The sequence below is a fragment of the Pelodiscus sinensis genome, chromosome 16 (assembly GCF_049634645.1).
Source record: "Pelodiscus sinensis isolate JC-2024 chromosome 16, ASM4963464v1, whole genome shotgun sequence".
Classification (NCBI taxonomy): domain Eukaryota; kingdom Metazoa; phylum Chordata; order Testudines; family Trionychidae; genus Pelodiscus; species Pelodiscus sinensis.
Window position 1 is genome coordinate 36,635,081 of NC_134726.1, and position 26,885 is coordinate 36,661,965.

The window sequence follows — 26,885 nt, forward strand, 5'->3', positions numbered from 1 at the left end:
TCCGGAAATTCAAGGGCCAGTGTAGACAGCTCGCAGCTTATTCTGGAAAAGCGGCTGATTTTCCGGAATAAGTGGCCCAATGTAGACACAGCCAAGGTGTCTCCCTCCTTTTACATTATGTGCTGCTTGTAATGCCAATAGAAGGCCAGGGTACTGGACAGAAACAAGTCTGGGATTCAGACACCCCACACTTGAGAGATGTTGAAGGGGGGGAGGAGGGTTAAGCCACTTTCGACCAAAAAGGCTTAAAAACTGACCCGAACGTTTCTCAGCTGGGCAGAAGGTTTGGGGAAGCCCATTTGGAGTGTGCAGCAGAAGTCTCTGTAGGAAGGGGGATTGCTTATTTTCCCTCTAAGCCCCCCTTCCATCCTAACTTGAAAACAATAACTAGCCTTGTGAAACCAGGACTGACGTACCCTGTTTACGAAGCAACGGTGCCGAGTTCATTCTCTAGGTAGGCACCGAAGCCTGTACTGCTGCTAGCGGAACCTCTCCCAGCTGCCTTCCTCGCACGCCGCTGGCTGAGGTGAATGCTTATATATCCTTCACAAAGTATTACTTTTATGGCGTGCGTACAGAAAGCACGCTGCACCGACACAATGACTCACAGAACGTACATCATTCCTGCGCTGGAAATACCTTCCCACCTGTGCAGCGCAGACGTGGAACGAGCTGTTTATTGCTCTGCGCCCTCAGTGTTTTGGGCCTATATTTGCACGGGTGGGTGCGCAAGGCTGAGTTCATTTAATGTTCTTTTTTCCCCCCTTTTTGCAGGTCATATACCACCAGATCACATTGTGGCTTCAGTCAAATCCTTTCTGTGGAACTGGCTTTGGGAAACGCATTCAGACAGTTTCCCTCTGCTTCGTCTACAAGATATTTGCTCCTTGCTCAACTTGAGGGTAGGATTTCGACTCCCCTCAGAACAGTCTAGCCACCCCACCACCTGCAGGCCTCATTTCTGCCACGTCCATCAGTATAAATCTGTTTGCTTCGATGGAGTAACACCAGGTTTGCATCAGCGAGCCGCACTATGATTTATGATGTGTATTTCAGTAAAACCTAAAGGCCCGGACCAAGATGGGGGCCCAGCTGTGTTAGGTATTTTTCAGCCACTGTGGCCAGGTCTATACTAGCCACAGTAGCCAGATCTATACTGTGGCCAGGTCGGCGCAAGGTACACAACTCCAGGGCTACGTCTACACTGGCATGATTTTCTGGAAATGCTTTTAACGGAAAAGTTTTCTGTTAAAAGCATTTTTGGAAAAGCGCGTCTAGATTGGCAGGACGCTTTTCCGGAAAAGCACTTTTTCCGGAAAAGCGTCCATGGCCAATCTAGACATGCTTTTCTGCAAAAAAGCCCCGATCGTCATTTTCGCAATCGGGGCTTTTTTGCGGAAAACACTACTGTGCTGTCTACACTGGCCCTTTTCCGGAACAGTTTTCCGGAAAAAGACTTTTGCCCGAACGGGAGCAGCATAGTTTTTCCGGAAAAGCTCTGATGATTTTACATTAGATCGTCAGTGCTTTTCTGGAAATTCAAGCGGCCAGTGTAGACAGCTGGCAAGTTTTTCTGCAAAAGCAGATGATTTTCCGGAATAACTTGCCAGTGTAGACACAGCCCAGGGGTACGGCTAGACAAGACAGTTTGGTATCCTGGAAGAACTGTTCCGTGTCCAGGGAACTTGTTTGCTCTTCCGCTTTTTTGGCAGAAGAGCAAACGCTCTTTCAGAAGCCCCTGTATTCCTCGTTGCATGAGGCTTAAGGGGGCTTCCAAAAGAGGTTTTTTTTTTCCAACATTTGGCCTAGTCTAGACGGGCCAAATGTTGGAAAAGCCTCTTCCGATAAACGAATCGGAAAAAACTACGCAAAATGTGGAGCACATTTTGCATCGCTTTCTTCGAAAAACCAGTGTAGTCTAGCCGTACTCCAGTAGACTACCTAGCTGGAGTCGGCTTCCTTTAAGCCGAGTTCGGTGGCACCCTCAAAGCAAACGATCTCCTTGGATTCCCTTACTCCTCGTGACTGCCAGGAGTACCGACGCCGGCTGGATCTGCCCTCAGCATTCAAGCGCCAGAGCATCGATTTCCAGCACGGTGAGTGAAGATAGATGGCCCTTGCCCATGTGGCCCCAGAAGAGAAAATAAGGTCGGGTTCTCAGCTGGTGGAGGGGGGTGTCTGTACTGAAGCTGGAAGGTGTCCATCCCATCTTGAGGAGACATACCATTGCTAGCTCTATCTGAGGAACATAAAGCAGCGCAGAGCCACGGGGGAGAGGTGGAGGCAGGGCTACCAGCCTGGAATACGTGTTTATGGACTTGACCGGGATTATAATTGGGTTAGGTAGCCCCTCCCACCCCTCTTGCTGCCACAACTGCACTGTTATTTGTAGTGTGATGTGGCCTAGCGTGGGCGTATCTACTGAGGTTTCTCCCCACCCGCTGTCATGTAGAAATACCCTAGTTTGGCCATCCAGCGCAATGGAGCTAGTGCGCTAGCTTAGCATCCTGCACCAGGCTGCAGTGCTGTTCGGCCTGAGGAAGGAGAAAGCCCGTTGCTGCTTATCGGTGACCAGTCCCGTTGTTGCTGTGAAGAATGACGTTTCAAGCGGGGAAGGGGGAAGAAAGGCCCACCCTCGCTAGGGGCGTGTGTGCAGCTAATCCCCTGTTTACGCTCCGTCTGGCTCCGACGCCCACGCTGTCCTATGCTTTTGTTCATTAATGAGGTCTGGGGGTAAGAAGATACCTTGGCCTCAGCTGTCTGCAGTTTATAGAGACTGGGAGCCGTTCCCCGAGCAGCCGAGGGAAATTTATCATTTCAACAGACCTGCTTCCTTTTGTGTTGCCACGGATATTTCTCCAAATGCGAACTCCAGCCTTCTAACTGACTTACGGACCCCGCGCCGGGTGTGCATGGGAATGTCTTGCATAGCGTTTTTCTAGCAACAGCTCTAGTTTTACGCTTGTGTGGTAGGCCTAGTGCCTGTCCAATTGGAAGGACCTTGAATGGAGATGTTGTATCTACAAATGGTTGTGTTAGCGACTGGGACTGCAATAGGCACAGATAATTCTAGGAGCAATAGGTGAGCATGTAAATTGCTAATGTGAGACTGAAAGTCTGGGAGCATAGGAAGGAACAAGGAGGATGTCACCCACACACATGAGCGATGTCCACACTACGAGTTTTCTTGGCAAAAAGTATGCTAATGAGGTGCTAATTTGCATAAGTTGTGATCTCATTTGCATATTTTCTGCCGATTCGTTTTTGTGCAAAAGCAAGCAGCGTGGACGTTTCCTTTTTGCCCAAAAAACCCTTTTCCCGCCAAATCGGTAAGCCTCCTTTTTGGGGGCATAAAGATCTGGCGGGAAAAGGGGTTTTTTGCACAAAAAGGAAACTTCCACACGGCCTGTTTTTGAAAAAAAAACCACTAGGCAAAAATGGATCAGCAGAAAATATGCAAATGAGATCACGACTCATGCAAATGAGTCCCTCATTAGCATATTTTTGCTGAAAAAACTTGTAGTGTAGACGAAGCCACAGTGTGGGTGACTGTCGCATGGAGTGACACTTTGACCACTTACAGCGAGAGGTAAGAACAAGGGAGATCTATTGCTTAAGCGGCACCAGCTGGCTTTAAAGCTCAAGCTGTAGAGGTGCCTACACTAAGATCCAAAGGTCCCAGGTTCAGATCTGCCCAGTGATTAAAGATGCCCATGGGGAAAAGAAGGAGTAGCACTGAACGAAGGGAATATGGGGAAGAAAAGAAAGGCAGAGAAATGCACTATCTACCCAAAGGGACAGCACCTGCTTGTGCAGTGGTATTTAGTGCCTCATGTCCTGCATGAGACATGCACTGAAAAGTATCTCTCACCATAGAGCTATTCCAGCTGCCACCCACTCAGGTTCTGGGTCAGTGTTTGCACTACTGATCAAGTTGACTGGTGTGGATGTGGCTTCTGATCCCAGCAGTATCTGGAAGAGGATTATTATTCTTATGGGGCCAAACCCCACATGGCTCCATTTCCCATAAACCCCGGTCCTTTCTCACACAAAAAAACACATTTTTTCTCTGTCAGGACAGCAGGAATTGCCCCCACGGAAAATGTCCTTAGGTTGGACATTAGGAAAACTCCCTACCTGTCAGGGTGGTCGAACACTGGAATAAATTGCCCAGGGAGGTTGTGGAATCCCCATCTCTGGAGATATTTAAGAGCCAGTTAGACAGACACCTGTCACGGATGACCAAGATGGTGCTTGGTCCAGCCATGAGGGCAGGGGACTGGACTCAATGACCTCTTGAGGTCCCTTCCAGTTCTAGTGCGCTGTGATTCTGTAAAAGGCAATGATTTAATTAGCGGCTGCTAGAGAAGTAGGTTGGACAGTGAATGCCTCAAGACAAGTCAATGGGTTTTGACACATTTCAGCGGTTCTCACCAGGCGTGCCACCTCTGCCTGTCACCTCAGCAAGCTAAGTAACTTCCTTCGAGATCAGTCCTTTACAAGCCAGGCTCCATGCCTCAAATAATGTCAGGGATGTGTGTGTGTGTGTGTGTGTGAGAGAGAGAGAGAGAGAGAGAGAGAGAGAAGTGTGTGTGTGTGTGTGTGTGTGTGTGTGAGAGAGAGAGAGAGAGAGAGAGAGAGAGAGAAGTGTGTGTGTGTGTGTGTGTGTGAGAGAGAAAAGTGTGTGTGTGAGAGAGAGAGAGAGAGAAGTGTGTGTGTGTGTGTGTGTGTGTGTGTGTGTGAGAGAGAGAGAGAAAAGTGTGTGTGTGAGAGAGAGAGAGAGAGAGAGAGAGAGAGAGAGAGAGAGAGAGAAGCGGAGAGGTATTCTTCCCTGTAAGTCAGCTCTGAATCTATGCTCCAGTATGTCCTTTGGATCAGGCATGAAACCTAGCTCTGAACCCTCACGGGTTCAGAACCCCACCGTGGCCCTTTTTATTATAGTTAACTCCAAATTCTTTCCTTGTGATTACATCCACGTTTAAAGCCAGTTAGGGTGAAAGGTGCCATTGTAAGAGAATCTTTCTTGCAAAGCATGTAAGCCTAAATTCCCCTTGTTGCTTCTATTGCATAGGACAGGGCTACTCAACTTTGGAAGCCCTGGGGACCACAGTAGTACTCACAGCACATGCCAAGGGCAGCAACTTCAGTGTGTTTGCATAGACATGCAAATGTCTATGCAAATAGCTTCTTTCACCCTGTCAGGCGTGAGTACAAAGATTAAGGCAAGACTATACAACATGCAGGCCCCATTGAAGTCAGTTCTGCTGATATTAATAAAATGCAATATTTACCTGATTTCCACCCATATGATGGTGCTTTTAATGAGCAATATCAGTCCAGGAATTTAACTACTAAAACGCAGATCAGCAGAAGACTAGTGTATTGACTCGTTGTTGTGGAACATGTTCCCAGTGGAGGCCATGTTCAAAGGATCCCACCTGCAGGCCGTGTGTTGAGTAGCCCTGGTATAGGATACGCTTGTTTGCTTCCTGTCTGAAATCGTTCCACAGTGTTGCAATGTGCTGTTAAATGGTTACTGTGTTCCACTCCAGAGCTGGTTGCATTTCAGCAGTGGAGGATGTAAGTCAGGACCGGTAGGCCGGATCTTGCTGTCCGTAACTGTTCTGAAGTCAGTGGGAGTCTGGAGTGAGGAAAGACTGCAGGTTCCAACTCATCAGGTCTGCTCCCGCTGAACTGGCAAATAGATCAAAATTTCCCCTGATTTCAGTAGTGGGGTTTGTAACATGCCTTAGACTAATAAGAAGACCCTGTCAGAAGGACTATGTATTGTTTTTTTAAAAAGCAACTTTCCAAACCTAAATATATTTTCTTTTCCTTTGAATGCATTGTATAGGCGCAGAGATTGATGGATGTGATTTTAATGGGAATTTGGCGTCCGATGATTTTGCAACGTGCAGCCAAAAGCTGTTGTTTGAAGGCCCCTTATAAACATGTGGCTTGATGGCTTGATTCTCATCCCTTTGCTTGAGTTGGGGAGCATCTTACCCCAGAAGGACTCCTTCTGACTTCGCCAGGGAGGGTGCAATTCAACAGGCATGAGACCCAGAGTAACACCAATTCCCAGGCTTTGTCCCCTGCACGCACAGAACCTTACGGAAGTGAGTGCAAGAGACGCAGCGAAGGGGCTAGATTCCAATTTCATCAGGGTGATTCGGTTGGAGTTCCTCCAGATGTCCGGAGTGTAAATGAGATCAGCATCTGGCCTCGGCCCAACGGCTGCTAGTCATGTGGTTACCTAATGTTCATGTGATGCCTAGGGTTGATTTATTTTTAATCTGCATTTTGCCAAAAACAACCGACGGGTGTTTTCTGGCATTTCTCCGCAATGCAGTATAACATCCATTTCCTGAGGATTGCTTGGCATTTAGCTCGGCTCCCACGCCGGATGCCCCTGGCGATCGGCTCCTCAGCACGACAGAGACGAGGGGCGGGAGGTCTGGCCCACGGTCCTCCAGTCTGATGCCAAAACTCTGTGGTGGCTTGGAACGCAATAGCCCGCTGGGGACTCGAATGAGACCAGCCACCTCATTGTCACGTGGCAAGGCCAGTGGGTTTGCCTGAAGCTCTCCCGACGGGAAAAGCACTCGGGAACAAAATCAGGAGGGGGGAGGAACCACTTTGGTGGCGCCAACGTCCAATCTTTGCGACATGAGCCAGACCCCAGGCCGAGAATTTCCAACGGGGGAGCCGAAAGCTTTAGCTCCAAGGGGGAGATTTTCAAAGACAGAGACGGCCTCTTGTCTCCCAACTCCAGGATTGCAATGCCCGGCCTTGTCCTGAACATCCCTGTCCTAACTCTGTATATAAGGTGCCAAATAAGGAACCTAGTTTTAAAAATCCAGAGCAGTCGTCAGCTCCTGCGGAAGCCTTATCCTCCAGCTTTTCCTTGCACTTTGAATAAGTGTAAAAGGTCGGAGTGGAAAAGTTTGGGCTCAGATTCACAGCCTTTCAAAGTGGGTGAGCCCTCTCATCTGCGGTTCTCCAGGGCCTTTTTCAGCCTAGATGCCGCCCACCCCCTCTTGGGAGTTGCTACCTGACCCCGACTTCGCATTGATTTCCATGGAAACCACGGATACTCGGCACCACACAGGATGGGACTAATATCGTGGGAAATGCCTTGGGCTATGAAGCGTCACAATTAAACCTGCTTTCTTAACTCAGGGGCCCTATCCCTATAGGGGCTCCCGTAGGGGGCTCCTAGATGCAGTTGGTTGAGCTCTGCAGGACCCTGCTCAGCACCGTGGCCTGCTCCTTAAACCTCAGCAGATCCAGACTTTGTCAGTGACACTGAGGGACCTGGCACCCCGTGCCCAGTCCGTGGTGAGTGCTGTCCATGCTGGCTGGCTTTAGGTCACCCTGGGTTACGCTAAAGATGCTCCAGTTGACAGTAGTGGGGTGCACACACCCCTACCGTGAAGCCCCGTTGGGGGATGTATCCCCAAGAGCCAGCAGCACTATAACTCCTTTCGAAGTGCGGCTGAGGGCACCGTCTCTTGTGACGTCTCGCTCTGTGGAAACATGCAACCTGAGGCGAGTGACTTAATGCACCACCGGTGGGGCTTGAACTTGCAGGCTGGCGTCTCTCCTGCCCGTATGCTCTTTCCCAGTCTAATTAATTAATTTTTCTCTCTCTTCTCCACCCTCCCCCCATGCCTGCCCGCTCTCCTCTGTGCAGCTGTGATGCTTACAGACGGCACTGCCATCTGCGGAGCTGGCTTTGTCTTTAAAAAGGGCTCACAGCTGCATTTGCCTGGTACCGGGGTACCCGGCCGAGTTCATTCGTTGCGGAGATCCTAAGCAAACGAGGCTTGGCAGGGGGAAGAAAGAGGACGACGGCAGGGCAAATTAGAAAAGAAAAAACGTATCTCGCAGTTCGCAACTGCCAGGGCTTTTGCGGCTGGCGTTGTTGTATCTGTGAGCTAGGAACTCGTTTCCTGTTTGTGTTATTCATGGGGTGACAGGCACCCCTGCTGGGGTGGGAAGTGTCCTCATGGTTTGTTTCAGCTGCGACTGAAACAGTGACCGGACACACTCCCGTCCCAACAGCTGTCCCGTTAGACAAGGGAGTGAGCGACTCACCTACACGAATCCTTCCCCCAGCAGGTAGGAGGGTGAGCTAAAGCTGCCTCACTTTCCTCTGCCACCAGCGAGGCGGAGAAACAAGGGAGCAGTTTGCATCAGGACCACAACTCCTCGTCATGCCTAGCACGTGCAACCAGCCGGGTGCCATGGCTAGCGGTAGAATAGGAATGCAATGGGCGAAGGTGGTTTTCTTGGCTTGGTTCACCTTCTCATTTACGCGCCAATCCCTCGGCGCTGCTCTGGCGGTGCAAAGTAGCCGTAAACGGCCAGCACATGATGCTGCACTGAGGAAACCGCACGGCTCCACCCTGGTGCGTTTTAGCCATGTGCATCCATTGGCTTCAGTGCGGTCATAAGAATCGGCCCAGATCCACTGTATGTGTTGCATTGGTAATACCCCTGCACCACGTCAGATCATCTGAAGTTCAGAGCTGGCTCCCCAGTCTGGTGGATCCTCGGTTTTGCATCGTATGTCGACGGTGGCACCTTCAGTTTCACAACAGCTCCTCCTGGCAGTGTAACGCCGACAGGCGAAACCGAACCGGGGACTGCTGGAGCGTCGTGCATGGGCCTCTACTGCAGGGCTACTCAACTTTGAAAGCCCCGGGGGTCACAAGGATACTCACAGCACATGCTGAGGGATGCAACTTGCATAAAAATGCAAATATATATGCAAATATATGCAAATAGCTTCTTTCACACTGAAGGGCAAGATTAAGGCAAGACTACATAACACACAGACCCCATTTAAGTCAGTTCTGCTGCTATTAATAAATGCAATATTTACCCAATTTCCACCCACATGACAGCACTTTTAATGAGCAATGACAGTCCAGGAATTTAACTACTAAAATGGGGAGACCATTCTATTGACTACATTTGTTTTGGCTCCCACCCGCAGGCCACGTGTTGAGCCCCACGTAAACCCAAACTGCACCACGGGCTGCAACCAGACAGGCCACGGGCCGCATGTTGAGTAGCCCTGCTCTACAGCCTCAGCTAAAAGCCGGCTGGCTGGTCCACTAAAGCTGTAGAGCAGACTCCTTCTCTCTCGCTGTTAACAATCTAAGTGCCACTACCTGGCACTGTGCACCCTCTGCCTCCCCCAGCAGGTGTGTGGGTTCCACCCTGGCGAGGGGTTTGTGTCATACCACCTCGGCAGGATTCATGATTCTAGGCCTAGAACACATGAGCTGTGAGGGGAGACTGAAAGAACTGGGCTTGTTTAGTTTAGAAAAGAGAAGACCGAGAGGGGACAGATAGCAGCTTCCAAGTACCTAAAAGGATGCTACAAGGAGGAGGGAGAAAAATTGTTCTCCTTGGCCTCTGAGGACAGACAAGAAGCAATGGGGCTTAAGCTGCAGCAAGGGAGGTCTAGGTTGAACATTAGGAAAAACTTCCTAACTTTCGGGGTGGCTAAGCACTGGAATAAATTGCCTGGGGAGGTTGTGGAATCTCCATCTCTGGTGATATTTAAAAGCAGGTTAGATAGACAAGGGAGGTTTAGGTTGGACATCATCTAGTCTAGCTTCTGCATCATTGAGTCTTCCCTGGGAGTGCTTCCTGCACCTTTTCCTACCTACTGGGGCCTCTTTTGGCTGTTAAACTCCATGTTCATTGATTGCCCGGCAGGCCAGTGAAACAATTGCCAATAACTCGAGTAGCTAGCCCACAGGGCTGCAGCTTCCCGGCTTGAGGACGTGGGCTAGGTAAACTAACTCGCTTCAGGCCCACCAACAAGGGCGGAGGGAGGCAACTGCCCGAGGGCCAAGCGAGTCAAAATGGCCCAGAGTTCCCTGTCACCACTGCTGCTGTGGTAGTGGCCCTGAGGGCTGGCTGTGGGGCGTGCGGCCTGGTCAGCCCTGAGGGCTAGTGTTGGGGGGGGAGGGCTCAGTGTAGTTCAGGTGGCACTGAGAGCTGACTGCCCTCAACTTGGACCCCTTCTCCCTGAGGCTCCACCCCTCTGAGGAGTGTGAAGATGGTCCCTCCTACCATCTTAACCAGGGGCCTGGTGCGTCTTTTGCCCCCTCTCTGACTAGATTGGGTGCCTCTACAAAAGCTTCAATCACACCCTACGGCTGAACCCTGGGCAAACCCAAGTCCCGATCAACACTTAAATCTTAGGTCAACCTAGCCACCCTGCTTCGGGGTGGGAAAAGTCCCCGCTCTGGAGAGACATAATTTAGTCAACCTGAGTTTCAGTGTAGACACTACTAGGTCAATGAGAGAATTCATCCATCACCCTAGCTACTGCATCTGGCGGAGGGAGTGGATTTACAACACTGACATAACATAAAATCCATGTGTGGCTATAAGAACTGTCTACACTACAGTAGCATAGCTGTAACTGTGCTTGTGTAGGCCCATTGTGTGTTACACCTAGCTCAACAAGCATGAGATACGCTTATAACAGGCCACCTGTTGGCTTCTTGTTGATGTCAAAGAAGAGTGGCTTGAGAAAGGGACCTGAAGGGTGAGAATCATGGTGACTGAGTTGGCGTTGGTCCTGCTTTGGGCAGGGGGCTGGATTCGATGACCTCCTGAGATTTCTTCCAGCCCCAGGATTCTTTGATAATATGAATCAGACCTACAAGGCCACAACCCACAGTGGTACGACAACCAGAGATCATAGGACACTAGAACTGGAAGGGACCTCGAGAGGTCATCGAGTCCAGTCCCCTGCCCTCACAGCAAGGCCAAGTACCATCCAGATCATCCCTGACAGATGCCTATCTAATCTGCTCTTCAATATCTCCAATGATGGAGATTCCGCAACATCCCCAGGCAATTTATTCCAGTGTTTCACCACCCTGACAGGTAGGAATTTCTTCCTAATGTCCAAACTAAACCTCCCTTGCTGCAGTTTAAGCCCATCGCTTCTTGTCCTATCCTCAGAAGTCAAGGAGAACAATTTTTCTCCCTTTTCCTTGTGACACCCTTTTAGGTACGTGAAACCCGCTCTCATGTCCCCTCTCAGTCTTCTTTTTTCCAAACCAAATAAACCCAGTTCTTTCAGTCTTCTCTCATAGCTCATGTTTTCTAGACCTAGAATCATTTTTGTTGCTCTTCTCTGGACTGTCTCCGATTTCTCCACGTCTTTCCTGACATGTGGTGCCCAGAACTGGAGATGGTTTGCTTTGCCCAGCAAGATGCCTTTCCGAGACAGAAAGCCAGGCGATGAATTTGGACCACTGGGTGTAGTTGTCATTTCCACGGGGCCAGCTGTTTACCTGTCCAACAAGCCGGAGACCACAATCATTAGGTAAGAACTGGGCAGGAGAAGTAAGAACTTCTTTCAAAACGCTCTTTACATTATGTGGTTCTGGTCCAGTGAGGAGAGGGCTCTTCCCAAGGGAAAGGAGGGAGGGCGAGAGGAGAAATGTAGGCTCCACAGACTGAAGAAAACAAGATAATTGGGCAAACAATGGATTTCCGACCTGATTTTATTTCTTCAGGCTGCGCTGTCTTTCCTGTTTACTTGCTATTTTGGAAATAGAACAATTGATAATTTACTGCTGATTAGCTGGCACGACTCTGGCTTGTCAGTAAGCTTGATTTTAACTGGCCAAGTGTCAGGGCAGGAAGCCAGGAACGCTGTGGCAGGGAACAGTAAACAAAACAATTATAAGATTAACACCTTGTTTAACGGTCAGATATCGTCAAGTGGGTGAAAGATTGCTCCAGCTCCCCCCATATAGCGCCTGGTAGACAAATTACCTTATTAAAAAGGATCGTGCTCCCGGCCCATTCCCTGCACCTGTGTCCTCAAATATTTTCATTCATTTTCGAGAGGCGGCTGACAGTCTCCCTGGCCTGGTTTGATTCTGTGCAGCTGCAAGAGCATTATTTGGTGTTAACATATTTGCATATCAATGAGACCCTGATTAATATTTAAAGAGCCAGCTGTCCAAGCCACCTATAAAAGAAAAAAAAAGAGCCCTGTTTTTTTACGGATAACACTTACTGGCCTTGATCAAGTTGGCTTCATTTTTATCCTATGTTCTTGGGGGGGAGGAGGGGGGAACCAAACAGCGCCTCCCCATACACACCACAAGAACAACAACAGTGTCCAGAAAAAAAATATGAAATGTCATTAATGAATTATCAGCTAATTGGCTGCATCCCTTTGAATGCTTCTCAGTCCTTTTGTGTCTTAGCTGCAGCTGTATCGAGCGGGTTTGGGGAGGAAGAGCACCGCGAGGTTGAGCTGATATGAGCAAGGTGCTATGATGGCTAAAAGTGAGCAGGAGACCTCAAAAACAAGTGCCAGGCCGGCCTCCAAAGGCGTCACAATCAGTGTCAAGGTTTTCTCTTTGAGGCTGGTTGGATTTCTTCCTTTCAGCCTGGGTCTTGCATCCAGCCCAAACCTAAACGTCTGATCCAGGCCTCCTCACCCCTGGAGAAAGATGGGGTCGTCTGCTCTCCGTGTGCAGTCAGACCAGGTACCATGTTGTATAAGAGGAACCACAGCTGGAGCAGAATTCCGCTGGGTAAGAGATCGGAGGGTAGACTTGAAACAATGGGATGACATTCAGAAAGGACTCATTTAGGGTGAATATTTTTGTCCTTTGGGTTTCTGGATAGAAAAGGAGCTTCTGGATGACTCAATCTTTCAGGATCTCCTAAGGGACATGGTGGAAACATCACCTCTTGGGACTTAGTCTGGAATAAGCACTAGTAAGAATACAGCAAGGAGCAATCCTGCATTGTTATATGTGTCCAATATGCCACATAAAATGTACATTGTTTCTATGGTCGTTGCATACATGTTCTACGTCATTCTGGGCCAGTTGGGAATTCAAGTGATAGCCCTTAGTGTAGGACAACTTGATCGAGAATCTGAAATGTTAGAGCTGGAAAGGACCCATCCACTCATCCAGTTTCATCTCCCTGGGACAATGGTACTAAATGAGCAGAAGTTTTGTGGTCCGGTCTCATAGGAGTCAAGTAGGACCTGGATGAACAATTTATGCTGCGAATCAGGCATGGGGGAAAGGACAAACTAATTTTAATTTTCAGTGAATTGGGCAGAGAGGGATAGTGGATGTATTTAAACAACCTTTGCTCAGGTCATCCCAATACACCAGACCGTGGTCTAGGAGACATGAGCTATGAGGGAAGACTGAAAGGATTGGGTTTGTTTAATTTGGAAAAGAGAAGACTGAGAGGGGACATGATAGCCGTTTCCACGTACCTAAAAGAGTGTTACGAGGAGGGGGAGAAAATTGTTCTCGTTGGCCTCTGAGGATAGGACAAGAAGCAATGGGCTTAAATTGCAGCAAGGGAGGTTTAGGTTGGACATTACGAAAAACTTCCTATCAGTGTGGTTAAACACAGGAATACATTTCCTAGGGAGGCTGTGGAATTTCCATCGCTGGAGATATTTAAGAGCAGGTTAGACAGACACCTGTCAGTTCCCTTTTTTCCCTCCTCAAAAAGTTTTGTTGCTATTTGGGGAGGTGGGGTAAGGGTTTCTCAAAAATCAAAAAGAAAGGGGGCATGATGCTGAAATGTTTGGGAACCACTGATCTAGACAGTGCTTGGTCCTGCCATGAGTGCAGGAGACCGGACTTGATGACCTCCCTTTGTGTCATTTCCCTGGAGGGAAAGAGCCGATATTTTTCTTCTGCATCAAACTGGTGACAGGGAAGCTGTAAAGCAAGAGTCTAAATTTTCCTCAGTGCCTTGAGCAAAATCCCTCCCTGGTTATGACTCCGTTGATTTGCACTGGGGATGAATGTGGCCCTTTGCTTGCAACACATACAGGGCTGCAATAGCTCGTGTCTTGCTATTGTTATCCCAGGTCAAATGAGGCCATGGGTGTAGCCTCCCGCACGCCCTGTCCGTGCAACTGTCATGGCACAAGCTGCCTCAAAGAACACTTGTCACTAACGGTGCATACTTGAGTCGGTGCATTCTCAGTCGTAGCAAAGTGTTTCTCGCACACTTGGCCAGCTGAGCGTGGACAGATTTTGTTTTTACTCTGCTAGTGACAGATGGTCTTTGCTGTTGTTGCAGACAAACATTTGGGAGTGGAAATCAACATCCCATCAGCTTTATTGATGGTTGGGGTTGCATGTCGTGGTCATTCCCGTTCTTCGTGGTGAGCCCATTGGGCTTATGGAGCATTAAGGCACGGATGATGCCTCTAATAGATAGCAGGTTTAAACCTCCCTACCAAAAAGGAAGTCGTTCTTCATGCAACACAAAGTCAATCTGTGGAACTCCTTGCCAGAGGATGTTGTGAAGGCCAAGACTTTTAACCGGGTTCAAAAAAGAGCTAGATAGATTCATGGAGGATAGGTCCAGCAAATCGCTTTTAGCCAGGATGGGTAGGAATGGTGTCCCTAATCTCTGTTTGTCAGAGGCTGGAAATGGGTGACAGGGGAGGGATCACTTGATGATTCCCTGTTTTGTTCACTCCCTCTGGGGCACCTGGCATTGGGCACTGTGGGCAGACAGGACACTGGGCTGGATGGGCCTTTGGTCTGACCCAGTTTGGCCGTTCTTACGTTCTAATGTTCTCCAGCTTCCACATGTTCCCCAGACTTGATTATTATTAGAAACGAAGTATTGTCCATTTAAGCCCAAAGATTTCCAAGCCTCCAAAGGAGTCCGGTCCCATCTGGGATCATCCCTGCTTAGGATCTCATCTGGTTAGCGATGAGTAAGTGCAGAAACAGTCTGAGTTTAGCACCTGCAGTTTGGCTCTTGCTCCTCCTTATTACTGGAGCATCCCAACAGTCCCGACAATGGAAACTTGCAGGAGCTGTTTTATTGTCTCGCGGGGCAGACCTATGGGGGCAGAAATGTGCATGGGGAGGAGTTGCTTGCTGCACATTAATCCTGCGGTCTGACTCAGGTTTGAGCCCAAGTCCCGCTTCTCCCCACATGCAGCTCAGTCTAGTTTGGGTCAACAAGTGTTTGTGGCCCAAGATGCTAAGATCGAGCAAGGGGCATGAGTGTGAGCCAGAGCCGAACCCTGTCCTTGCTGTGTGGATGCAGGTCTAGCTGCTGACCTGGGCCAGAAGGGCAAGATGAAGATCTGGGGCTGGTTCTGAGACCCAAGTCCAGCAATTTCAACCCAGGCTTACGGAGCAATGTGAACACTTAAGCAGGATGTGGGATCATGAAACCCGCACACCCGGGCTTACGATGCAGTGCAGATGTACCTTGTGTTGCTGCGTTCCCTGGTCAGCTCGTAGCTTTGTTGAAAACGTTACTGGAAGTTTGACCGAATGCGACAGTTTGGCAAGAAACACAGTTGCAACCACCCATTCCACGAAGACCTTCAGATGGAGTCTGAACACTCCTGCACCTTCAAGGACTCTTGTCGGAACCTGTTGAGAAGCAAAATATAGCCCTTCACATGTTCCACTTGCATCTCAGGGCTTCATCACATCCAGACCTTTCAACTAAGCTCATCTGCTCTGAAGCCCATGCTGGACCAACATGCCTTTGAGACAAGGCCCTGTTCTGGGGGCAAGGTAGAATCACCTGCCCGAAGAGAGCACTGCGGGAGGCCGGGAGGGGGAATTCTGGCTCACAAGGGGAAAAGAAGGATGGAGCTATGTCTCTGCTTCCTGGGACTAGGACTTTTCAGTTTAGAAAAGAGGGAGATATGATAGAGAGCTATAAAATCATGACAGGGGTGGAAAGAGTGAATAAGGAAAAGTGATTTACTTGTTTCCATCACATAAGACCGAAGGGTCACCAAAGGAAACGAATAGGTAGCAGATGTAAAGTTTTTCTTCGCACAGTCAACCTGCGGAACTCCTTGCCAGAGGATGTTGTGAAGGCTGGGACTTTAACAGGGTTCAAAAAAAGAACTCGATATATTCATGGAGGTTATTAGCCAGGATGAGCAGGGATGGTATCTGTTTGTCAGAGGCTGGGAATGGGTGACAGGAGAGGGATCACTTGATGATTTCCTGTTTTGTTCACGCCCTCTGGGTCACCTGGCATTGGCCACTGTGGGCAGACAGGACACTGGGCAAGATGGACGTTTGGTCTGACCCAGTCTGGCCATTCTGATGTTCTCCCACCCTCGTGGGGGATGCCGGAGCTGCAATTGTGCCTGGCCCTACACTAGGCAGCATTAGGGGGCAGGGAGGAATTTTTGCGCACCTGCTGCTTGCACATGGAAAGACCAAGCTCACTCTAGCTGTGGAAGGGGCATCCTGTCATCACCTTCCCAGAGCCGCTCTCCTGGCTAAATGCACGTCCCGACTAAGTCGAAGCTGTAGTGGCGCAATAACCCTGCCAGCTCCGGGCTTGCCGTATGAGAATTTCCCAAGCCGCCTACCTCGTGGGCCTTCCCTGCACGTTGCCATTACAGTAGCTGTGTGGAGGAACCAGGGGTCACTCGAAGGACAGCACCCCGGTGGGAAAGGCTGATGGGTGGTGGGTGATGGAGGCACATCACAGGCGGTTCGCAGTGCTACCATGCCAAGGCCAAGGAACCGGTGAATTCCTCCCACCGCCGTCAAAGCATGTCGGAAGAGGGCAACTTTGAACCCACCCCACCATTTCTTTCCCTGAAGAGTCAGGGGAAATCTGGAGGTGTCCGTAGACGTGTGTAAGGGAAAAGTCGCCCGTTGCTCTGTGCCTGGGCGAAGCCGCTGGGACGCAAAGGCCGATGTGCTGAACACTCTCAAGGGTTAACAACCACCACAGCGATGAAATCACAGAAGCCCCTTCTCTTGGAACAGCTAAGTTGAAATGACAGCTGCGCCCGTCACCTGTTGAGAGTTCAGACAGCCGCAGCTGTGCCCGGCGCGAGCCCCGCCGCTTTGAACCCTGCCGGATTAGAAAAACAACACGCTTGTGATCGGAATGCCAATAGCCTCTTGGGGCGCGCTCGCTGCTGGCAAGTCGAGACGACCACGGGGCGATGCGGATACAGGCGATGCGTGCCCATGCCTGCTCCGTCTTGACTGCTGCCCAGCACCGGGAGCTAGATTTTATATTGCTCCCGGATCCTGAGAGACGCTGTAGCTACTAACGGGTGAGACTCACTCCTGAACGTCTCGGCTTTAACTAAAATGACAGACCAGACTCACTTCCCCCACATGGGTGCTGTCAATTTAGGGAAAGATGGCAGTTACTTTACAGCCTCTTTGGGCCTTTATAAAGACTATCTATTAAGTCAGAGGGGGGCAAATGCCAGCCCTGGCAGACCACTGCCACTATATTTACCTGCACCTCCACAGGTATGGGCGATTGCAGCTCCCATTGGCTGTGGCTCACCATTCCTGGCCAATGAGAGCTGTGGGAAGTGGTGTCCCGGTCTGCATTGCTTCCTAATTGGCCAGGACGGAGATCCATGACCAGAAGCGCAGGTAACTATAGCAGCGATGGCCAGCCGGGGCTAACCCTGGGGATTCCCCGCTGTTTTATTGCCCACCGCTGACGTAAGTATTCACTGGCCAGCCCGCAAGTTTCATGCGACAGTTTGGCTCTGTCAGGATATTTAGAAATGAGGCTGTTTTTACTTCCTTGGAGCTGTCGATAGATTATTTCACTCACTTTGCCTGCTTTGGCCTAGACTAGTAATGGGGTCACCAATAGAGCTATGCAAAAATTTCCTAGCGAAACCAAATTTGGCGAAAGCTCTCTGGGCTCTGATCTTATGACTGAACTGAAATTCAGACCTGGTTCATGATCAGTTGTGTCAAGGCTCAGTAACTCACAGGTGCTTGGGGGCCATATTTTGATCAAAGTTTGGTCAGTTCAGGTTTCAGGAAGGAGCTCCAGTTTTGCGATGGCTCCAGATGGAGATGCAGCCAAATAATCAACCTCTGCTCGAGATCCAAACTTGGAGGGGATAAGAACATAAGAATGGGCAGTCTGGGTCAGACCAAAGGTCCATCTAGCCCAGTAGCCTGTCTGCCGACAGTGGCCAGCACCAGGTGCCCCAGAGGGGGTGGACCAAAGACAATGATCAAGCGATTTGTATCTTGCCATCCCTCTCCAGCCTTTGACAAACAGAGGCCAGGGACACCATTTCTATCCCCTGGCTAATAGCCTTTTATGGACCTTACCTCCATGAATGTATCTAGCTATTTTTTAAATGCTGTTATAGTCCTAGCCTTCACAGCCTCCTCAGGCAAGGAGTTCCACAGGTTGACTGTGCACTGTGTGAAGAAGAGCTTTCTTTTATTAGTTTTAAACCTGCTACCCATTAATTTCATTTGGTGTCCTTTAGTTCTTATACTATGGGAACAAGTAAATAACTTTTCTTTATTCACCCTCTCCGCACCACTCATGATTTTATAGACCTCTATCCTATCCCCCCTCAGTCTCCTCTTTTCTAAACTGAAAAGTCCCAGTCTCTTTAGTCTTTCCTCACAGGACCCGTTCCAAGCCCCTAATCATTTTAGTTGCTCTTTTCTGAACCTTTTCTAATGCCAAAATATCTTTTTTGAGGTGAGGAGACCACACCTGTATGCAGTATTCAAGATGCGGATGTACTATAGTTTTATATAGGGGCAGTAAGATATTCTTTGTCTTATTTTCTATCCCTTTCCTAATAATTCCTAACATCCTATTTGCTTTTTTGACCGCCACTGCACACTGCGTGGACGTCTTCAGAGAACTATCCACGATAACTCCAAGATCTCTTTCCTGATTAGTTGTAGCTATATTAACCCCCATTCTGAATTCAGCATTGCACGTTCATCTGGTATGGAGCCATGGCTGAGATACAACGCCCAGAGTCAGGGGCAGATGACTGTTTTGCGGGGCCCCCCTTTGCCACGGCGCATGCGCGGGGCTTTCTGAAGCGCGGGGCCCGGGGCGGCCGCCCCGTTCGCCCTGCCGTATATCCGTCCCTGCCCAGAGTTGGTGTGGGGGAGAGGGGAGGGGTCATATCCAATGCCCAAGTTGGAGCTCTCGTCTAGTTTCGACCCCCACACCAGGCAAAATGTGATTTATTCTGATCAGTTTCACTTTCAATGTTGAGGTTTTGAGGGGCCTGATAGAGGGTTTCTGTGATGGGGTGGACCAGGCCTTTTGAGGCTCTGTGATGGAGACCTCATGGTCCTTCCACACTCTTCCCCCAGAGCAGGGTAGGTGAAGCTGCATCAACTCTCAGAGAGGGCACAGTTTGTGTCTCTCTTCCGTGGTAGTCTGTGCCTGCACTGAGGATGAAGTGACAGCTGCCTCCTGCAGGAAAAATAATACACAGGAAAGCCCCAACATGCGACCGCCCGAGTTCCGACCCCCCCGCACTTACAACCGTTTTTGTAAGCGCGGAAGGGGCCGAAACCCCCCGACTTACATCCTTGGCCCGCATTATGACAGCGCACTGCACCTACCGTAAATGAGGACTTGAGTTATGTCGCCCCCGACTTGCAATGCTTCCTTGGGAGCCAATCGCATCACAAGTCAGGGGCCACCTGTACCTTGAATGTCACAGTGTTGTACTCCGAGGACAAAATGGTTCCTAGCTATGCGGGCAGCTGTCCCCGGCTGAGCATTCGGAAATATTGCCCCGGGCATCCAGCTTGGGTGGCAGGAAGGGGGAGAAATCAAAGGATGAGAAACGGCGTTGGAAAGTTCAGCTACTGGAGATGCATCCCACAGGGAATTATTTGTGTTGGCCAGAGTAGACGGTAAGTAGACAGAGGGCCTGGGGAGCTGTCTATAGGACGGTTATCAAAGAAAAAAGAGTCGGAAGTGGGCGATGAAAAGGCAGCTGCGAGGATAATGAACCTTGTCCGGCTCTCCATCTAATCCCCAATTACTGAGCACGATTTCCTGGCTTCTCCGATCGGCTCTGATATTAGGCCATTGAAAAAGCTCGTCTCGCCAGTCCTAGCATCTCTCCATCCTCTGGTGGCTTACTCCCTCCTCAGGCTGCATGCACTGGCTACGACAGCCTGCAGGGGCCAATGCCCATTCCTTGTGTTTTACTAGGTGATAGAGTGTTTGAGAAAAATGTCCTTTTGTAAGAAAGTGGAGCAGTGTTTGTAGCCAAATGACCAATGAACCGGCTGCTTGGGAAAGGTGTCCTGTTAAGAACATAAGAACAGCCACACTGGGTCAGACCAAAGGTCCATCTAGCCCAGTATCCTGTCTTCCAATGGTGGCCAATGCCAGGTGCCCCAGAGGGAGTGAACAAAACAGGGAATCAACAAGTGGTTCATCCCCTGTCATCCATTTCTACAAACAGAGGCTAGGGACACTATTCTTGCCCACCCTGGCTAATAGCCACTGATGGACCTATTCTCCATGAATTTTTTTTTTAACCATGTTATAGTTTTGGACTTCATATCCTCTGGCAAGGAGTTCCACAGGTTGACTGTGCACACTGTCAAGAAAATCTTCCTTTTGTATTTTTAAACCTGCTACCTATTAATTTCATTTGATAAGCCCCAGTTCTTATGTTATGGGAACAAGCAATTTACTTTTCTTTATTCACTTTCTCCAGACCTGTCATGATTTTATAGAACTCATATCCCCCCTTAGTCTCCTCTTTTCTAAGATGAAAAGTCCCAGCCTTTTTAATCTGTCTTCAGATGGCAGCCATTCCAATCCCCTCATTATTTTTGTTGCCCTTATCTGGACCTCGACAGGGCTATAGAGGCTGAAGGCCTCTTTCTATGCCCAGGTCAGGTATGTAACACAGGCAATTTTTCCCCCCTGCAAGGATCCCCAAATCAATCCTGACTGATGGATTTTTGTGAGTTAATAAGAGGAGACTCCAATTCTCAATCCATCCAGTCCTTGGTCTCTTTCCGGAGACACCCAACAAAGGTGTCGAAAGTAATGTGAACAATCCGTTCACCAGGACCACGATGGCTAGACAGTCTTTGCTGAGGCCACTGGACGACTCGAATGGCTTTCAGTCACTGCCAGCCTAATCCGGAGTCGATCCAGTGATGGAAAATAGAACCCTCTATCTCCTGCTCCTTCCCGCCCCTGTCAGTCTGCCTGCTGGGTGTGTCTCTCGGCAATCCATGGGACGTGTTTTGAGTTGGTTTTCTGTGTGCTGCACCTCTAAATGTAACCCATCCTGACATCTCAGGACAGTGCTGTGATTGAGTTCAGGAGGTTTGTGTTATAGTGGGTAGCACACATTGTGATCTATCTATCTGTCCCCATACACCCCCTCTATCTATCTATCTATCTATCTATCTATCTATCTATCTATCTATCTATCTATCTATCTATCTATCTATCTATCTATCTATCTATCTATCGGCTTTTTCTTTTGTCAGTGTAGGGATGTAATAATGTAGTCAATTAACCGATAACCAAAAGCTTATAGGTTAATGCTATAGACAACACGCATTTCCCTCCCCCACCCCAGAAAATTTCCCAAATTTCAGCTTGCCCCATTGAAAGCTGGGAGAATATTGGCTTGATTTAGAAAAAAAAACAGCAACTTTCTTTCTGGTACTGTACTTTAAAAATTACCCAGCCTCGCTCTCTCTCCTTGCTCATATTTTTGCTCTATTTATGCACCAGATTGTAACAATAATGTGATTTATGACAATCCATGGAGTTTAAGGGCACAGGGTTGAGCGGGGTTTTCCCCCCCTCCTTCCTCAGGTGAAAGAAAATGTAGAATGTTAATTCACAAGACATTATGACGACTGCTCCTTCAAACCTTGATTTACGAGCTCAAATTTATGAGTTAAAAATCATTATTCCACACATATATATATATATATATGTATATATATATATATACATATATATATATATATATTTTCCCCTGGCCACTTTAGTGCTCGTGAAAGGTGAGGCTTTTGACAGCTCCTGGAAATAAAAACCCGTAATATCCCCACAGCAAGTCTCTCTAAGACAAGGAAGGAGATGCCATGATGGCTTCTCCCCAGTGCTGCACATGCGAGTCTGTGAAATTCAATCGTTCATACTTAAGCAGGAAGCTCACGCAGGACAGAACTAATTGGTGAGTTAATTCTGCAGGGCTGTGGAGGCCTATGCTTGAAAGTCTAGGGAGATTAACTACTGGTTCTCGATAAAGGCCATTCATATTCCTTGATGAGGGAGTAGAACGGAGCCAGGAACAGAAGCCTGTGATGAGTCACGACATGGTTGCTTTCTCCCATATGTGCTGATGGGCTTAAGACAGTGGTTCTCAACTGGTGGGACAAGCCTTCGCCAGAGAAACTAGTCCCCGCTGGCTAGAGACGGGCTTATGTCCTGAAGTGGGTGGGCTTGTAGACCCCACAAAACTCCTGGGTGCGAGTAGCTATGCTGTGCCAGGGCTTCTAACTAGGAGCAGCGGATCTCCCTAAAAGTGGGAGACCACTGGTGCCCCAATCATGGCCCCGCTCCCATCCTGCCCCTTCACCCAAACTCCCACCCCCGCACTGCCCTTTCTCCCTAAGGCCCTGCTCCCTTGCCACCTCTTCTCCCCAAGACCCTGTCCCCCACTTATTCTTCTCCATCCGCTCCCTCCGTCACTCACCCTTATGGCCCATTAACAGTGGCGGGCCATAGCACGCTCACTTTTAAAACGGATGGGGTCGCCCCCTCTTTCTGCCTCTCGCAACCTTCTTGTGCTACTTGGTGGTTGTCCTTAACGCCCCAGCGGCTGGAGGCCGGGGCATAGGCGAGAATCTCGGCTTTCACTTAAACAAATAAGAAATTTCTAGCCCTCCGAGCGGAGGATGTGATGTGAGCACACCCTAACACCTCAGAAAACAGAAGGCAAACAGAGAGAGACACATCCCTCCACCCAGTGTGTATGTATGTGTGTGTGTGTGTGTGTGTGTGTGTGTGTGTGTGTGTATGTTTTAATCTGGTTTCTAAGTGAATCTCGTGAGCTTTGGAGGTGAGAATAGGAGCGCTGATCCATGCTTTGGGGTTGGCAGCATTGGTATCTGACCGCTGGATCTTCCCGGCCTCCTGAGAACTGTTGTTCCTTTAAAGTCTTTCTATCGCTGAGAATTAACGTGTGTAAGCTACCTCCCTAATACCGGGTGAAATGTGCTAGCTGAGTATTATTATATGAGTGGGAATCAATAAATACTTCACTTTTTTTTTCATGGCTATGTGATGTCTTTTGAAGGCAATTATCCTGGGAAATGAACACATGAGATTTCTGAAACGAGCCGCAGCCCATCTCCCAGTAGTGTAATCTCCTTGCTGATGGGGACATAATGCAGCTGATGAGAAATGTATCCCAGTCAAGCTGCCCTGCCTCTCTCCTGCTGCCCATCAGCTGCTCCGCTCCACTGACAGCAGTAAACCCCCCTAATTAAAATTTTAAATCGCTCTAAAAGCTTTAATTCACCGGGCTGTGATGGAGAAAGGGTGTCGTGTTTCTCCTCCCGCCCCACCTGTCTCGACCTAATTCACTTCTGCGGGTGGCCCCTGAAAAACCAACGTGACTTCAAAGAAGGAGGTATGGTCCTGTGGATTTATGCGGGAGCAGAGGGAATACATAGAAATGGACAATGCATTCAGCTATGTTCAAGTAGCATTAAAGAAGGGAAATACCAGCCACTCTTTTCCCTTTCATGTGCTTCTTCAAATGCTCTTTGTGGTTTTTGCCATTGGCCAAGGGAGATGTGTTGTTTGAAACCGACAGAGCTGTGTCCCCGTCCGCTTGCTCCTACACTGAGGTCGAAGCGCTGCATTTGTGACATCACAATCAGTTTGTTGGCAGCCATGGAACCCTGAGTTGCAAGTTTTCATTTGCTCCTGAATGGGCTTCAGGCTTTTTTGTGGAAATCCTACAAGCTAAAAATAGTTCACTTGCCACACAAAAGATTTTGTGTGTTTTTAGTTTGCTTGATGAAAACTGGCTTCGAAGTTGGCCATTTCCTGGGAAAATGTCCATTTTTGATGAAAACGCTTCTTTTTTTATTTAAAAAAAAAAAGGTGCCAGAAATGAAACGAAAAGGGTCAAGAATGCCCGAGTCTGTGCATTACAGATATGAGGAAATGGAAATCTGTCATGCGGGATATTTTTGTGGAACTTCTGAGACTCACAGGAATTCCTCTTCTCTGTAACGGGGACTCCAACAGCCCTGAATCTGTTTTTATTTTGTGATTCCAAAATGCCTCAGGGCCCCAGGCCACATTATGGAAATTTCATAGAGAAAAATGAGCCACTTTTGAACCGGAAGGGCACACAATAGCAACTCAGATGGTATCTAATTGTTTTCCATCCCCTTCCTCCTCCTCCAAAACACAGACAGACTCTTTCCCCACTAATTAGGTTTAAAAAATTGATCCCAAGCTATGATTGCATCCAGCAAAATTGGGGGAGGGGGAGAGTTGGTTTGTTTTTAACAGAGAGGAAATTGAGGCTGAGAATGCGCTAGGATATTTGAGTCCATTTGGAAGTACTGTAACTTCAATATAGCTACTGTGGTCAAAACCTGGTTTGACTGATTAGCGTGAACGCAGCTGAGTTGCATCAGAAACTACCTGCCAGATGGAAAGGGGACTTCCATTTTCCATACACAGGGAGAGATCTGCCTGAGACTGAAATAACTTTCATACAGTGATCCTTGCATGTCATGTGTTCCTCAGATACAAAGGTCCTAATCGATTGATTCATTGATCTATGGAATGATTGATCAATCTATTGATCAAGCTATCGAATGAGCCAACTATTTCTCCCTCCCCCCCCCTCCTTGGCACCATAAGGATCTATGTGCTTATGGCCCCAATCACTGCAGGATCTGAATTCCTCCATCGTGTCCGTCAAGGCAGCAGAAGCACCTATTTGTTCCCTGCACAAGTGACGACACCTCACCAGGATCAGACCCTCTGATTGAGGAACCAAGATAATGCTATGTGACTTGGGTGACCAGCCATGATGCTTGAGGAAGCCAGCACCAAATATGGATGAATCCAGTCAATTTTCACTACAGTTGTAGTGGAAACCAAAGGTAGTCCAACTTTTCTTTAGGAAGGTATCGTGCACCTATCTTGGCAATAGCTCCGCAGACCTGCCCTTCTCAACAATTGTCAATCACGCACAACGCAACCCTAGAACAGCCACACATTTCCTTGGGGGTTTTGAGCCGCAGGGTGACAATCTTAAACTCTGGGGGGTGACGGATTCCTCACGACAGATGTCGCCCCCAAAAGAGCAGAGCGTGAGACAAAGGAGACTGGTGTGGATACTGATCAGAAGTCAAGTGTGATTGGGTTAGGTATTTAACCCAATGGGCTTAAACTGCAAGAAGGGAGGTTTAGGTTGGACATTAGGAAAGACTTCCTACCTGTCAGGGTGGTTAAGCACTGGAATAAGTTGCCTAGGGAGGTTGTGGAATCTCCATCGCTGGAGATATTGAAGAGCAGGTTAGACAGCTGTCAGAGATGATCTAGATCAGTGGTTCTTACCCTAGAGAGCACGCACCCCATGGGGATGCGAGATGCCCTTTCTGGGGGTGCGAGACATGCCAGATTTTTATGATCTATCTTAGGTTGAAAGAACTGACCTACATATTTTGAGAACTAAAGGGGTGCAGGCTGCAGTAAGGTTAAGAACCACTGATGTAGATTGTAGTTGGTCCTGCCAAGAGGGCAGAGGACTGGACTTGATGATCTCTCAAGGTTCCTTTCAGTTCTAGTGTTCTATGAGTCTATAATTTTGGTTCAGGCCCATGCCTGCCATGGGGCAAAGACTCAGATCTGGAGACAGAAAATATTAGCAGACATGGGATGGGACACAAGAACTTGGAATCCTAGAATACTAGGACTGGAAGGGACCTCGAGAGGTCATCGAGTCCAGTCCCCTGCCCTCACGGCAGGACCCAGCACTGTCTAGACCATCCCTGATAGACATTTATCTAACTTACTCTTAAATATCTCCAGAGATGAAGATTCCACGACCTCCCTGGGCAATTTATTCCAGTGTTTTACCACCCTGACAGTTAGGAACTTTTCCCTAATGTCCAACCTAAACTTCCATTGCTGCAGTTTAAGCCCATTGCTTCTTATTCTATCCTCAGAGGCCAGGAAGAACAAGTTTTCTCCCTCCTCCTTGTGACACCCTTTTGGAAGATTTGCAACAACTTCAGGTTCTCTCTATTTAACTCAGTAATTGACGTAGCTACAGCATCAGGACTTAGTGGGGTAGATGATTAACTACCTGCCTATTCCCCTGAGTGGCTGGTATCTTACACACATTACAATATTTCCCCATTTAAATATTTACCCCACAGGTTACATAACCAACCAGAATAATTAGTAATAGATTTAAAACTGCAAATAATCATAATAAATAAAACCAGTCATAGTATCATAAAATACTAGAACTGGAAGGGACCAATCCGGTCCAGTCCCCTGCCCTCATGGCAGGACCAAGGCTACGTCTAGACAGCAAAGAAAAGTCGGAAAAAGATACGCAAATTGCAAACTGCAATTTGCGCATCTTTTTCCGCTTTTTTTTCTGAAGAAGCTTTTCTGAAATCTGGCCTGTCTACACGAAGCCAAACTTCAGAAACACCTCCTCTTTTGGAACATCCCTTCTTCCTCATACAATGAGGAATATAGGGCTGCCGAAAGAACGCATCTGCTTTTTTGGAAACTCTTCCAAAAAAGCAGGCGCATTCCTTGGATGTGGCAGAAGTTTTCTGGGATACTGGAGGTATCCCGGAAAAGCTCTGCAGTATAGACATAGCCCAAGTTCCAGCTAGATCACCCCTGACAGGTATTTCTCTAACTTGTTCTTAGATATCTTCAATGAAGGGGATTCCATATCCTCCCTAGGCAATTTATTCCCATGTTTAACCACCCTGACAGAACTTTTTCCTAATGTCCAACCTAAACCTCCCTTGCTGCAA

The 26,885-nt window shown here is 48.5% G+C and overlaps 1 long non-coding RNA gene across 1 annotated transcript; it reads right to left on the reverse strand.

Annotated features, from left to right (window-relative positions):
* Window positions 1–11,510: 11,510 nt before the first annotated feature.
* Window positions 11,511–23,695, reverse strand: LOC112544549 (uncharacterized). The gene is made up of 4 exons (XR_003087885.2): window positions 23,581–23,695; window positions 15,276–15,443; window positions 11,821–11,935; window positions 11,511–11,697 (listed from the first exon to the last, which is right to left on the reverse strand). It is a non-coding gene; the product is annotated as an uncharacterized LOC112544549 (long non-coding RNA).
* Window positions 23,696–26,885: the final 3,190 nt, after the last annotated feature.